The sequence below is a fragment of the Rhincodon typus genome, chromosome 3 (assembly GCF_021869965.1).
Source record: "Rhincodon typus isolate 14 chromosome 3, sRhiTyp1.1, whole genome shotgun sequence".
Classification (NCBI taxonomy): Eukaryota; Metazoa; Chordata; class Chondrichthyes; order Orectolobiformes; family Rhincodontidae; genus Rhincodon; species Rhincodon typus.
This window is the reverse complement of record NC_063334.1, coordinates 70,523,740-70,538,618: the sequence shown is the minus strand read 5'-3', so window position 1 is coordinate 70,538,618 and position 14,879 is coordinate 70,523,740. Positions and strand designations below refer to the sequence as shown.

At 38.5% G+C, this 14,879-nt stretch overlaps 1 protein-coding gene across 1 annotated transcript in view; it reads right to left on the bottom strand.

The window, feature by feature from the left end:
- sema6a (sema domain, transmembrane domain (TM), and cytoplasmic domain, (semaphorin) 6A) overlaps positions 1–3,651 on the bottom strand; it is a 164,647-nt gene extending 160,996 nt beyond the window's left edge. Inside the window, exon 1 of the mRNA XM_048595094.1 lies at positions 3,615–3,651. The gene's annotated coding sequence lies outside the window, so the exon portion shown is untranslated. The remainder of the gene's footprint in view (positions 1–3,614) is intronic.
- Between the last annotated feature and the right edge of the window lie 11,228 nt (positions 3,652–14,879).

Genomic DNA, 14,879 nt, shown 5'->3' with positions numbered 1-14,879 from the left:
GTAGCTTAAAGCAACCAAATCTGTTACTGTCTGCAATATGCCTATCCGGTACTTGTGCAATGTGGTGAAATACTGCATATCCAGGTCTGCGTATTCATCATAACTCTAGTAGATTATGCTAGTGATGAAATGAAAGATTTCTTGAAATTTGCTGCTGGCATTCTCATTATGGAAAATTCTATACTGCTACATGGTGTTAGTCTGTGTGCCACTTGGAAGATGGTGATGAAGTGATAATGTCATTGGACTATTAATCCAGAGTGCCAGGCTAATGTGTTCAGGATATAGGTTTGAATCTTATCAGGGCTACTGATGAAACTTGAATTCAATGAAAGTCTGGAATGAAAAGCAAGCCTAATGGTGCCATGAAGACATTGTTGATTGTTATAGAAAAAACCCCACTTGGATCACTAATGACTTTTAGCAAAGAAAAGCCAAATCTGCTATCCTGACCTGGTCTGCCCGACATGTTGCTTCAGACCCATAACAATGTGATTGATTCTAAAGTGCCCTCTTGGCAATGAGTGTGGGCCTATCTAGTGACACACATGTCCCATGGACAATTAATTTTTAAAAAAAGTCTACTTAAATGATTGCGTTCTCATAGAACCAGAAAGCGAAGGCTTCATGACCTGATCCAGGATTATCATTCACTATTCAGATGAATAAAAAGGATCCTGTGCACTTTTGAAGGATAGCAGGGGAATTTCCCCCAGTGTTCATTCCTCCCACAACCAGGTGCACCCAAAATAATGTTAACTTTGCTGTTTGTATGGCCTTAATACCACAAATTGGTTTCATCCCTTGCCAACATAGCAGTGACTGTACTTCACAATTAATGAATTGACTGTGATGAACTTAGAGATATCGGCCTGATTTTCTCTCTCAAAGATCTCCATGATTTTCTAAACATTTGGTCCAGAAGGTCCTCGTTTCTTCTTCAGTGAACCTTTCCCTCTTCTGAAACATCATTCAGTGAGGCATATAGCGTATAGACTCCTTTGCTGCAGCCTTTTGTTTGCTAGTGTAATCAATTCCATTTTACCCTGCCTTCAGTAAGTTACATGTATGGAAATATGTTTGATCAACTTCTTCAAAAGGAGGCATCCTATTATCATTTCCTGCCCAGGGTGAAGAATGAAGAACCAACAGTTAGTTAATATGCAGGAGAGTACCTTGAACCTATACGACCCTATTCCAGCATGCATTAGTATTCTGAGAGAGAGAGATGGCATGGGATAAATCTGAGCTATCTCCCACTTGAAGAGGCTGCATGGTGTGACCAGTGAAGTGAGTCAGCTTCTGCATCTCTCTTTATTAGCTATTTCTTTTATATAAAGTCATATAGAATCGAAACAGATCTTTTTCTCCAACCAGATTGTGCCAACCATAATCCCAAACTAAGCTAGACCCACCTCCCTGTGCTTGGCCCACATCCCTCCAGATATTTCTTGTTCATGTACTTATCAATGTCTTTTCAACATTGTAACTGTACTCGCACCCACCACTTTCTCTCGAAGTTCACTCCATGCATGGACCACTCTCTGTGTAAAAAGAATTGTCCCTCATATCTTTTTAAAGACTTTCTCCTCTCACCTTAAAAATGCACCACCTAGTCTTGAAATTCCCCACCCTAGGGAAAAGACACCTGCCATTCACCTTATTAACACCTTCATGATTTTATAAACCTCTGTAAGGTCATCACTCCACATCCTACACTCCACTGAAGAAAATCCCAGCCTCCCAGCCTCCCTTCTGACTCAAACCCTCCATTCACGGCAAAGTCCTGATAAATCTTTTCTGAACCCTCTCCAGCTTTGTAATATCCTTCCTATAACAGGGCAGCCAGAACTGAACACAGTATTCCAGAAGAGGCCTCCCAATGTCCTATACAACCTCAACATGACGTCCCAATTCCTATACTCAAAGTTCTGAACAATAAAGGCAAGTGTTCTATATGCCTTCTAAACCACCCTGACTGCATGAGACACAACTTCAAAGAATTGTGTACCTGAAACCTTTTGAAATCTCTCCTCTGTTTAATTTCAGATGCTTAGGCTGCCACTCAAATCAAAACAGTCTTCTACAACACTCTCTACCCCTGATCAGTACCCCCATACTCCTTGGGGCTCATTTGTAATCAGATGTTGGCTGGTATCAGAGAATCCCTACAGTATGGAAACAGGCCCTTCAGTCCAACAAGTCCACACCAACCCCCAGAGCATCCCACCAAGACCCATCCCGCTATAATCCACCTAATCTACACCATGGACAATTTAGCATGGCTAATCCACCTAGACTGCACATCTTTGGACTGTGGGAGGAAACCAGATCACCCAGAAGAAACCCATGCAGACATGGGTAGAATGTGCAAACTCCACATAGACAGCTGCCCAAGGGTGGAATTGAACCCCAGTCTCTGGCACTGGAAGGTATGCAGTGCTAACCACCAAGCCACTGTGCCATACATTCCTGCACCTTGATATATTGGTTTACAATGTTGAGCAGGGGTAACAGCAGGCTGAGATTATCAATTCAATTGTTACGAGTCCCTCTGTTAGCTTCACTTCCTTTGATATGGCCCTTCAAGTGAGGTAAGTAAGTCTAACACTCACTGTATCCAATGGGAGTACCTATTCAAGGTTGTGACCCAGCACATCTGGGTCACCATGGAATTTGTGACCAAATTCTAAAAGAGCTCATCAGTATGACTGCACGATTTTGGTTCCAAGGTTTTAAAATACATAGATTATTCACTTAAAATTGGAAATAATATTGTTCTGGCTGGGATAGAATTTCAATTCCTCTGGATAAGTAAGTAATTTAGTTTGATATTAATGCAATAAGTCAATAGTGTTTTTATTATGTAATTCCCACATCTCCACCTGAATCTATTCAAGCTTCTGGTAGACATTTGGCTGCGGGGTCCCATTTCTATAACTGCAGAAATCAGATTATTATGTAAAATGCAGAAAGCTGATTTTACAGTTGAATGAAAATGGATTTTCAACACTATTGCGCATTAAGGATTCATCTAAATTTTTAAAAGTGATTTCAGTTTGACCTTTAAATTAAAGCTCTTACCTAGTAAAACCTGGACTTATTTATATTTTGTGACCTCATTCTGAATAACTTTGTGAGCTGTATGCAGGCAAATGTCTCATATGGAACTCTGTGCTGGATTTCAAGACCTTTTCTGGCCAAAAGGCATTTAGGATTTATTTACATATTTTTCTTAATTATCTTCTTGGGTATTGAACATAATTAACTTATTTTTTTCTCTAAACGTGAATTGGGCTACCCCTTAGCCATGACAACATGTAGTTGTTTGTTGCAGGATGGTTCTGTTTTAATGTCTGTCTGCTCACCATCTGCAGAATCTGAAAGTAATTGTGACTTTTATGACAGTTTAAAATTAAAAAAAACACAGATTTTCCACCAAATATACCGCTGTGCCCATTCATAACACTATTAAAACAGAAATTGAAATCTGCAGAAAGATATATAAAGAACACCCCCTATTGTGAGAGAATCTGTGGATCAAGTGTCAATGAGGCAAAGTACAAAATGCAGAAAACATTGTTGACTGTCCACAGCCCAATTATTTTGTTTACCTCTCTTCCTGACTCCTACTGAGAATTTCTGTGGTGCTGTTAGTCCTCTGGAATCCTTGATGAATGGCAATGTTTTACACGTAACCCTAGATAACAATATTTTTTGGCAGTTTCTTCAACTGTAGGAGGAGAGATCAGAGCTCAACCCAATCCTGTTCTCACCCAATGTTCATATATTTGCCCTTTCTAGAATGATCAGAAAGGAAAACCTGATTTTAATTTGCTTATTAGAAACTACAGGCATTGAAGGCAATCTCCACCCTGAGGTTAGGCAGTTCAGCACGGTCTAGAGGTCAAAATGAAGAAAACTGAAATTGCACAAGCCACCCTTTACACATTCATTAAAATATAACATTTCATTTTTCCTTGTAGTAATGCACACCACATATTTGAAATAAGAACCAGGTGGTACTATATTTAGCAGTTGTATGTTTCTTTGTTACTATTTTAAGAACCAGTTTCATTGTATTCAGCATGATTGCTTTTGCTTGTCTTCATGGCAGTGGCCAGTCTCACAATAACCATCTTGGGAAAAAAATGAGCTTTTATTCATTCTTTTATTCCATAATTTAGCTGTAGTAATTTTTAACATGTTAGTCTTATCTTCCTATGCATAGCCGACTGATTGCGGTGAAAACAGGAAATTGAAAACATAATGCCAAAAGAATGAAAGCAATTCTTTTTCTATTTCTTACTTCAGAAGTATGGTATGGGTTGCATTAGAAGGTGTTGTATTGGGAAAAATACAATAAAGCATTTTAGTAATATTGGCAAAATATAGAAATCACCAACTATTTAAATACCTGGCTGAAGAGCTCTCATTAAAGAATTTTCAATTCAAGACATTCCTGGCGAGACCAGATGATACAATATTAAATTGAGATTAAAAAAAGACTCTGAGAAGGAAGAATTTTCCATGGCCAACCAGCGAAGTTAAGAAAAGCATCAGATTGAAAGAAAAAGAATCCAATACTTGTTAGGGTTTCTCATAGGTCAGAAGATTTACAAAAAAAAATTGAAACCAGCAGGGATGACTAAATTTTAAGAGCTGGCACAATTAAAATATGAGAGTAAAATCACAAGGAAAATAAAAACATAAAGAAAGAGCTTTATATATGTATATAAAGGAAATGAGTAGTCAAAACAAATGTTGGTTTCTTAAAGGATAATACTGTAGAATTAACAATGAAAACAAAAGAAATTGGAGGGAATTTGAAGAAATGTTTTAATTCTGTTTTCACAGTAGGGAGTAAGTTATACTGAGAGCAGAAATTCTGCACAGTGGGACAGAGTTGCTGTACAATTCTTGAAGAGAACAAGGAGTCTGAGAGAAGGGTCCAGGGACAGCAAATGCAGAGGCATTAGTTAGGTAAGAAGATTGATTAATTAATTGATTAGTGATTTTTATGGTTTTTTTCTAACCTTGGGCAGCAGTTTATACTAGTACTGGGGAGATGTTAGTATTGTATTAAATTTATAACTTAGCTAGTTAAACACAATATAATTATAAATTACCATAGAGTATTTCTAAAGTTAAAACACTAATTAGTTAAACAAAATGAAATAAAGATGGCAGTATATTGCAGTTGTAGCAAGTGGGACTTGGTGGACTCCGTTGTGATTCACAGCAAACACATCTGCAAGAAGTGTCAAGGAATGTTACCTCAGAAGTGATGAGCTTTGGATACTGCGAGGTATTAGGGAGAAAGAAAACCTGAATGCTGTCTTCTAGGAGAAAGTTACAGCTCTTGGACTAAATCTAATTTATCTATGGCCAAGGACATGAAGGTGTGACCATGAGTGAGGCAGGAATGAGTATATACAAGGTAACACTGGGAAAGCCATCAATGTTCTAGAAGACAGTGGGGACTATACGGAGGTTAATTGAGCTTTGACCATAGCTTCCTCGTACATGAGGTCATTCAAGAGGGGTGAAGCTAACAAGGAATGTGGTATTATTAGGGGATAATATAGTTAACAAGATAGATGCTGAGTTCTGCAGCTTCTTCAGGAGAATGAGGAAATGGGAGAAAGGTAAGGCAGCTCTTTCGATAAAAGATGAAACCAGTTCAGCAGTGAGAAATGATTTTCGGAATATCATGATGTTGAATCATTTTAGGTGGAAGTTAGAAATAGCAAGGAAAACAAATACACTGAGCACACGTTAAAAGTCAAGGAGGAGTGGGGCTTGTAAGAAAGGAACTAATGACTGACTGATTTTAACATTCATATAGAATGGGTGAATAAAATTTCAATGGTATTCTCGAGAATTAGTTCTTAGATTTATATTTGGTTCAATTTCTTAGAAGAGTACATTCTGGACCCAAAGAAAGGAACAGACTATTTTAGACCTGGTGACAAGTATTGAGACAAGCTTTATGAATGGCCTCAGAGGAAACAATAAGATATGCGGGCAAAAATCTCAGATGAAGTTTAATATCCGATAGTGTGAATGCTGACGCTTTGGAACAAAGAATCCAAAGGCAGACTATCATTTAAAAAGAGAGAGCTTCCAAATTAGTACAGCACAGAGGTTTATGAGTGTTCTTATGCAGGAAACAGACAAATTTAACATGCAGGGGCAGCAAATATTAAGGCAAATAGAACTTTGGTCTTCATTTCTAGGAGATTAGAGTTTAAAAACTATGAAGTCTCTCGATACAACTGTACAGGGTGTTAGTGAGGCCACATCTAGAGTAGTGTGTCTAGTTTCAGTTACTGTATTCAGGAAAGGATATATCAGCATTAGAGGCATTTCAAAAGATAGATCTTGAAGCACATCTTCAGGTGGCTAAATAAATCACTCTATCCAATGAACAGAAAAGGTCCTTTTCAAAGTCTTTTATTACACTACTTTCTGCCTGTGGCTGCGTACCACATAGGGGAAGGCGGTGGTGTAGTATTAATGTCACTGGACTAGTAATCCAGAATACCAGGCAAATGTTCTGGCAAGATGGGATCACATCTCCTCATCACAGATGGTGAAGTTTGAATTCAATAGAAAAATCTGGACTTGAAAGCTAATCTAATGGTAACCATGTGACGGCTGTCAATTGTTGTGAAGGCCCATCTGGTTCTCTCATGTCCGTTAGGGAAAGAATTCTGCGATCCTTACTTGATCTGGCCTGCATTTGGCTCCGTACCCAATGCAATGCAGTTGACTCTTAACTGCTCTCAAGGCAATTACGAATGAGCAATAAATGTTGGCCTAGCCAGCAATGCAAGTATCCCACAAACAAATAACTAATGCCAACACCTGGTTTTGAGCATTTAATTGGTTTTTAATGGCATCACTACCCTCTCCAATGTTCCTGCTGGATATACTCTCTGTTGGCCCTCTCCCGGGTTATGTTGGAATGAGCACATGCAGTTGCCCTGGAGTATAAGTTCTAACAACCTTGTCAATTTCTAACGCTGCAGGTATTTCTATAGCCTTAACAAACTCTTGAGGCCTCCTTTTTCTCTCAGTACAGGTTTAAAACAATTTGCAGATTGCTCTTTTAACATATTTGTGTCTTCTCCTGATTTCCCATCCTGCCTTCTTGATCTCAAGCCCATAAAGCACTTCTTCAGTCAGGGTATCTAAAGAATATGTGCAAGAATATACATAGGGCAAGTGAGGGGCAAAAGTTGCCTAAGGGAGTGCAATGTAGGGAAATGTGAGAGTTTTCATTTTGTTGAGAAGCATGGGAGCACAAGATAGTATTTAAATGGAAAGAGGCTGCAGAAGGACTGTTAGCCTTTATCACAAGGACAATGTGAAATAAAGTAGGGAAATCTTGTTACCATTGTACAGGTCATTGGTGAAACAATACCGAGAGTAATGTTTTGTTTTCTTTACTTCAGAAGGGATTTATATGCATTGGAGGGATTTCAGAGAAGATTGAATAGGTTAATGCTTGTTGTTTTATGAGGAAAGATTGAGCAATTATAACTATATTCATTGGAGTTTAGATGAATGAGAAGTGATCTTCTTGAAACACATAGGATTGTGAAGGGGCTTTACAGGGTGGTAGCTGAAAGGATATTTTCCATCCTGGTTATGTAGAATGAAGGAGCACAGTTTCAATATAAGGGGTTTTCCATGTAATACAAAGATAAAGAAGAATTGCTTCTCTCAGAAGGACATTATTTTTTGAATTGTCTACCCAAGGGGGCAATGGAGCCTGGGTCATTGAATTTATTCAATAATGAGTTAAACAGGTATTTGGTTTACAAAGGAGTCCCATGAGTGATGGGGAGCAGTCAGGAAAGTGGAGTTAAAGTCACAATAAGATGATTCAAGATCTTATTGAAAGGTGGAATAGATTGGATTTGCTAAATTGGCCTATTCCATTCATGTTAAGGATTCTGGGTAAAGATTGACATCCATTCAATTGGGGCATTAAATTAAAAAGCAGAAGAAGAGGATATATATTACTATTCAATATAATTCAATAAACCAAACATTTCTGACTTGTGTGCCATATATCATACTTTGTGTTATGGTGCTACTTTACAACAGTGTTTTGCAATAATATGAATCTGTTGAGATTTTCTTATTTTGCATTTACAATTCCTGCCAAAGTAATCTGTATTCAACAACTAGATTCCAAACTTTCCATCAATTTTATTCACATGGCTATTTAGTTGCTGAAGTGTTAAGCAATCATTATGACAGATATATAATGTTTATTCAATTTTTGTCATGTGTAATGGTGAAATTAAGATTAGAATATTACAGCATAACAAACCATTTGAGGAGTCTACATTTTAACTGCATGTGCTCCACTTTATCTAACTACTTTTTTGTTCCCTCTCCATATTCTTTGATGTTTCACTTGGCTACGGAACTATCTAATGCTATTTAAAATACTTGTGAATGTGTTTCAACAGATTTGTGTGTTCTAACAATCATTTGTCTGATGACTATATCTTACTCCACTGTCTTTATTTTTCTAACTTCTAAATTTTGGTTCTTTTACCGTCTCACTGTTCAAAAGAAAGCAAACTTTCAGTCTTTGTTATAATGTTTCACAACATGAAGACCTACATCAGGCCATCCTTTGTCCTTTTGAGTTGCAGTGATTAAAACATAAATTCTCAAGTCTGTCTGCAGTGATCCAAAAATAAATTCCCCTGAAACAACACTCACCACATTTTCATGGTGCAAGAAGCCTCTCTTTATCTTAAACTTCCTCTTTCATCTCTCCTCTCATCTCTCTTTCTCCATTTCTTCATAGCTTGATACAGATTTTTGATAACTTTCCTGAAGTCATTTCTGATTGGAGTGACTTTCAGAGCTATGCTGTCAATAGATGTATAGTCTATTTCAACTTTGAACAATCTATGCATAGCTAATGTTTTGATCAAGTTAACAAACAAAGAAAAATATTGTTCCTTTTCCAGAATATTAAAGAGAATCTTGCAGTTACATGCCATATTCATGATTATAAGAATCCCAAAGCATTTCAGAGCCATGAAACATTATTGAAGCACAGTAACTGTTGTAATTTGGTGAATGTCAGCAGCCAATTTGTACATAGCAAGATCCAACATTCAGCAATGAGATAATGGCTGAGCATCTGTTCTTGTGAAAGTGGTGGTGGTTTTTATGGGATTGTGATGCCATTATCTTTTTAACCCTGATTCATTATGAGCAAGGTTAGGTTGAATGATTCCTTCAGCTTGTAATACCATGTTGTGTAGATAGTTCCTTTTCGTTCTCCAATATTAAAATTGTGTTGACGGTTGACAATGTAAACTTGCCAAAAATGTATGTAAACACATAATTATACATTGATTTATTGCTGCTTAATAGTGTAAACTGGGCAGACTAATACCGACATCAATGTTAATGGCAGCACTAATAGCGATCATCAGATTGTGCTGCTGTGGTTGAACTGAAATCTATTTTAATCATTTGAGTTAAACAAAGGCTCCATTTAATTAAATGGAATTAGATTGCTTGTAACTGCTCATTATAACCTGCATGTCCCTTTGTTTCTCCTTCAATATATGCATCCAAAATTTGTTAAAATTCAGACCTAGGTTTTCCTTTTCTGTGGAAGCATTTGCCAAAATTTGCAGAATTTCCATATTCATACAATTAGCGCTTTAAGGTTTTACAGGAGTTTTCAGTTTCCATTTCTTATTGTTAGCTTTATTCCCTCATAACAATTCCTAAATCATTTTTGAACTTAGTAAAGGTTGTATTCTTTTATTTTGGTTTACATAATAGCTGTTACAACACATTTCAAAGTATGAAAGAAAACCTTCACTTAAATTTTATGTTGTATCCTGGTGAGTCGGACACAGAAGTATTTCATGGCGGAATGACTTCAGAGATTACAAGCAAATCAGTTGTGACTGAACAATTTCTACAGAACTCTGAACACCCAAAGTGACGGCTGCATGCTACCTTCTGCATTCTTGTGAGACTACTGCTAGCTTTAGATCTTGGTTAAAGTGGCACCCATTGTGTGAAACTGATTTGCGGTCAGTAGGGTTTTTTGATGGTTACGATTTATGCTGAATCAATATTGTTACTGGCTTGTAATATTGCCTTTGTAAACTCAGACATGGCATTGAGTGTCACTTGAAAAACCCACTTTTTAGGAATGTGTAACGGGATTCTCGTCACAATATTTCAAAATGAGAAGACCTTCAAAAGTTCCAGAATCACCTGTAAAACCTATCGAGCATTTAGGTGACTACGTTCTTATGTGAGTTTGCCTCCAATTGTAGCAATGTTTATATTATTTCCTGTATCATAAGAAACTAGACATGAATCTAGTGATACTAAATAATCTAACAGATATTTATTTTAACAATGGGCTCCATGCAGCATTACTCTCTGTCTCGATGACTCTATAACTATTATGAACAAACATTACATTCTTCAATGAGATAAGTGTCTGGGATAGTATTAAGTTACCCTAACAGAGAAACATGCTTTCAGTATAGTATCATGATTCAAAGCAAAATGGAGTATAAGACCTTTTTATCCTCAGGTCACGTGCATTGTTGCAGTGATGATGTTATGAGCATGTCTTTTAAGGATGTACTGACATACTGACCATGAGACATGATACAAACTCCCTCTTTTTCCAAAGGTAAAACCTTGGCCCATTAGATATACATGGTTGTGCATAGGCAGGCATTGTCATTTCAATAACTACACAAACAGTTGAGTTTATATGACTAATATTTCATACTTCAGGAGAAAGCTTTCAAGATTTGAGAACTGCTCTTGATCTGGTGTCAGTATAGTCCTCTGGACAAATAAGCATTGTTCTCTGTTGCACTTGTTTGACAACTGGGTTATCTTGCAGCTGGTTGCTGTTCACTCAACATCATCATCATTGAGTTTTCTTACTTTCAGTCTACATGTATGATTGGCCTGTCACACGTTGGTCTAAGATGACTTTTGTTCCTTTGCACCATTAGCAGTAACGTTTTTGCATGATCAGGGCTGGGTGCATATTCTGGAAGTGTTTGCTAATATCCAAGTATTGTATATTTCTAACTTGCACTGTCTGTCCATGCTCAGCTCATGTAGTTCTCTATTTGCTCAGCTCATTTTGTTTCATTTAATTGTGTATCTCTTTCATTCTCCTCTGTTTTTTAAAGAAGAACATCCTATATCTTCTAACGCTTAGACAATTGGCTGCTGGGCAAGGTCATTCACATTTGCCCTCTGAGCAGTCATTCTGCAGGTGGTGGTTGCTTTGCTATTTGTGTTGAATAAAAATGCAGTGATTCAACGTGCATATCCTGTTTTGTTTCTCAGCATGTAATGATCATTGATCTGATGGTGCGTTTCATTTTTTCTGCTAGATTATTTGAACATGGATTGTAGTGTGATCATGTGATATGTGTCAGTCCCTAGTTAGTGCACATGTCTTGTGAAACAGTTTAGTGTATTGGGGTCTGTTGTCATTTACCAACTGACCCATATAAACTTAAAATATCCCTCATCATGTTAATGACTGTTGTACTTGTGTTGCTAAATCATCGAACAATGGGAAATTAAGAGAAGTAAATCATCACAAAGATATAATCTTTCTTATGCACTGTGAATAAATCTGTTGCTGCTTTTTTCTAAGGGGAGGATGGACCATCATGTGGATATAAAGGGTCCCTTTACTGCTGGAGTTGGAATATTTGTCATGACTCACATGAGTCCATGAGTTATTGAATATCCCAATAGATCCCTAGCCAGTACACAGATTCACATACTAGCCATCTTGTGTGTTCCATACCCATGTATCCATGGTGTAGCATGGACATGATAGTTAAGTTTAATGCTTTTTGTATTAGCATTTGTTTGCCCTTGAAAATTACTTGTGATGTACCCAATCTTTCTGTACAGCAAAGCAAATGAATCTTCTAAGGTACATCTTTAATACTGTCATGCCCTGGGTAATCAGCATATCTGGTAGCATCTGTGGAGAGTCCAGTGACCCTTCTTCAGAACAGTTCTACCAGACCTGCTGAATTTCTCAAGCAATTTCTGTCTCTATTTTTCTCAGATCTCCAACATCCACAGTTCTTAGTTTTATTGTTACATCCCTGGATTATGATGTTTTGCAATTCCTGCAGTTGCTTGTCTTCAGCTTTCATGGTTGCAACTGTTCACACACAAATTCTGGCCAAAGTATAACCTTGAGATTATCTTCAGCTTTGTAGTTTCGAGTGGCAATATGTAGGTCAAGATGAATACTTTTTTGTGTGCGTTGGGTAATTGCTCATCATCCCATGTAATCATCCTGGTATATTAATTTTGGTTCCCTTCAAAATCATACCCTTGCAGATCATGATTGTGGGTCATGATTAGTCTGTTCCACCACAGTCGGTGCATCTGGAATCTCCTGAGATGTTGCTAGCCTGAGATCCATGTATTCGGGTAGACCTGCTAGTACTGGATAACACTACCGGGTGGAGGATTGTGGAAAGCCAACAAAAACTTGAATATTGGCATTGCAGTGTAATTCCTCCAATGCACAGAATTGGTGATCCATTATAGGCCGCATGAAGGTTTCTTGTGGACTGTTCCATGGAATGTCACTTGCAGAGTTACACGTCTTTCAGGATGCATAGTGGCAATATTTTGGCATTATGATGGTGAAGAATGCAATAGTCATAATAGGAAGGTCCTAGACTATGGGGCAACTGTTCGAACCTCAAGGCTCCAAGAGGGAGTGTAGAGGTTTATGGATGGACAATTTAGGTTCAGACAGGATGGAATGGGGCACTAACGGCTGACAAGTGAGGAGTGGGTAGAACATTTCTGAGACTAAGGCGATAGTCTCTCAAATGTGTCTTGAGTGTCATAGAGAAAAGCTCAATACTGAATGAGGCAGTGTGCACGATACAGCCTGTATCTTCTGGGTCAATGCTCCAGTCTCCATGCACACAGCTGTATGAATGAAAGGAAAATATATTTGTGGTACTCCAGAATCAGCTTCCTCATGGTGTGTGATGAAGGTAAATGTTTGAGTGAGTAATGAGTAATTTTGAGACAGTAATGGACAGAGCAGCAAGAGGCATCAGCCTCACAAGGATGATGAGGGGCGAACACTACATGATAGGTTGACAAGCATTCCCAATTCTCACTTTGAAAACCTATGCCCAACATTCGATACTACAGACAGGATATTCCAAGATACGACTGCTGATGTAGCACCAGAAATGATGCACCCATTGGCACACATCCATTGAGACTGAGAGGAAACAAAGTGAAAGCCCTTAAATGACCACCACCATTGCAGCCACCAGGAACATTAAGAAAAGTCAGCATCTGAGAGTAAAGTGCAATTCAAATTATATTTACAAGTAAGATTTACAGGGGATTTAAGGAGAAGCTGCACAGAGGGGTAATTTTATTGAATTAGTAATCCAGAACTCAAGGCTAATGCTCGAGTAACATTAATTTAAATCCTACTATTGTAGATGATGAAATTTGGATTTTTAAAAAAATCTGGAATTATAAGATAGTCTAGTGGCCACTATTTAACCACTTTTGATTGACATGAACCCTCTCTGGTTCACTAATGCCTTCAGGGAAATAAGTCTATCATCCTTTCCTGGCTCTGACCCACATTTGACTCTAGATTCATAGCAATGTGGTTGATGCTTAGCTGCCCTCTGAAATGGCTTTAGCAAGCCAATCAGATCAAAGGGTAATGAGGGATGGCCAAGCCTATGATATCCCATGAATTAATTAAAAAAAATACAGTGATTGTACACCATTGTACCCTCTTAAATCCATACATTTCCTTTTTTTCATCAATACCTCTTGATGCAACCACAACATCCACTGCTGAAGCAAAGACAGCCTGCTGTCTGCTATTTGTCTGAAATGACTTTGTCAGTCATCCCCTAGTGTTCCAATGCCTAGCCAGCTCAAGCCCGCAGAAGGTTTCCTGCACAAGTGCAGTCTCCTCAGCTTGGCTGGTAGAAGTGATGGGCATTGAGGAGCATGCACAATATCCACGAAGTATCCTGTGATTTACCCTCCAAGGTGACCCTTCCCCTCCATGTTGGTGTGCAATGGCACTTCCCTGACTCCTTGAGGAGAAGGGGTCTTTGGAGGCTGGTCAATATGACCCATCCCCTCTTACGTAGCCATTATATTGCTTGTGCATGGTGAGAAAAGTCTTGAGCAGGTTTCAATGTATATTTGCCAGCCATTGAGTTTCTTCCTGGAAATAGGTCTCAAGTAGCTGCTACCTTTTGATGGTAACAGCCAATCACTCACACGCGAGAGCCATGACAATAAGTTGGAACTTGGACAGACTCCTTCAGCCTTTGCCCAAGTCTGGTACCTTGGCCTGATATTCCGCTGCTAGTCACTGCATATTCAACAAGTCTCTTTTGGCAAAACGCAGAGGCTCGTCACCGCATGGGAGTTAGCGGAGGTCTGTTCTTCAGCATTCCTCTGAGTTCTCACAGCCTCCATCAGCTGTAGCTACATGTCTGTGATGTGTTTAGCAGATTCTGAGCCCGAGTCTAATCTAGAACATGTAGCGACAGAGGTGAAATTCTGTGCACTAGCGGAGGATGCAGGGGTATGCAAAGAAGGTGCTTTCTCTGAGGATTGAGTCATTATCCTCCAAGATGATGCTTGAGGTGGATCTGGAGTTAGAGCTGGGGGAAAGCTGCCTTTACCTCTTGCTAACAGAACCTGCATTTAGAAAATAAAACCCAGTTATACACTATTCCTTTCCTTCATTACAAGCATTAGTCCTGGATGGTCTTTGAGCAGCATCCAGACTGAAGGCA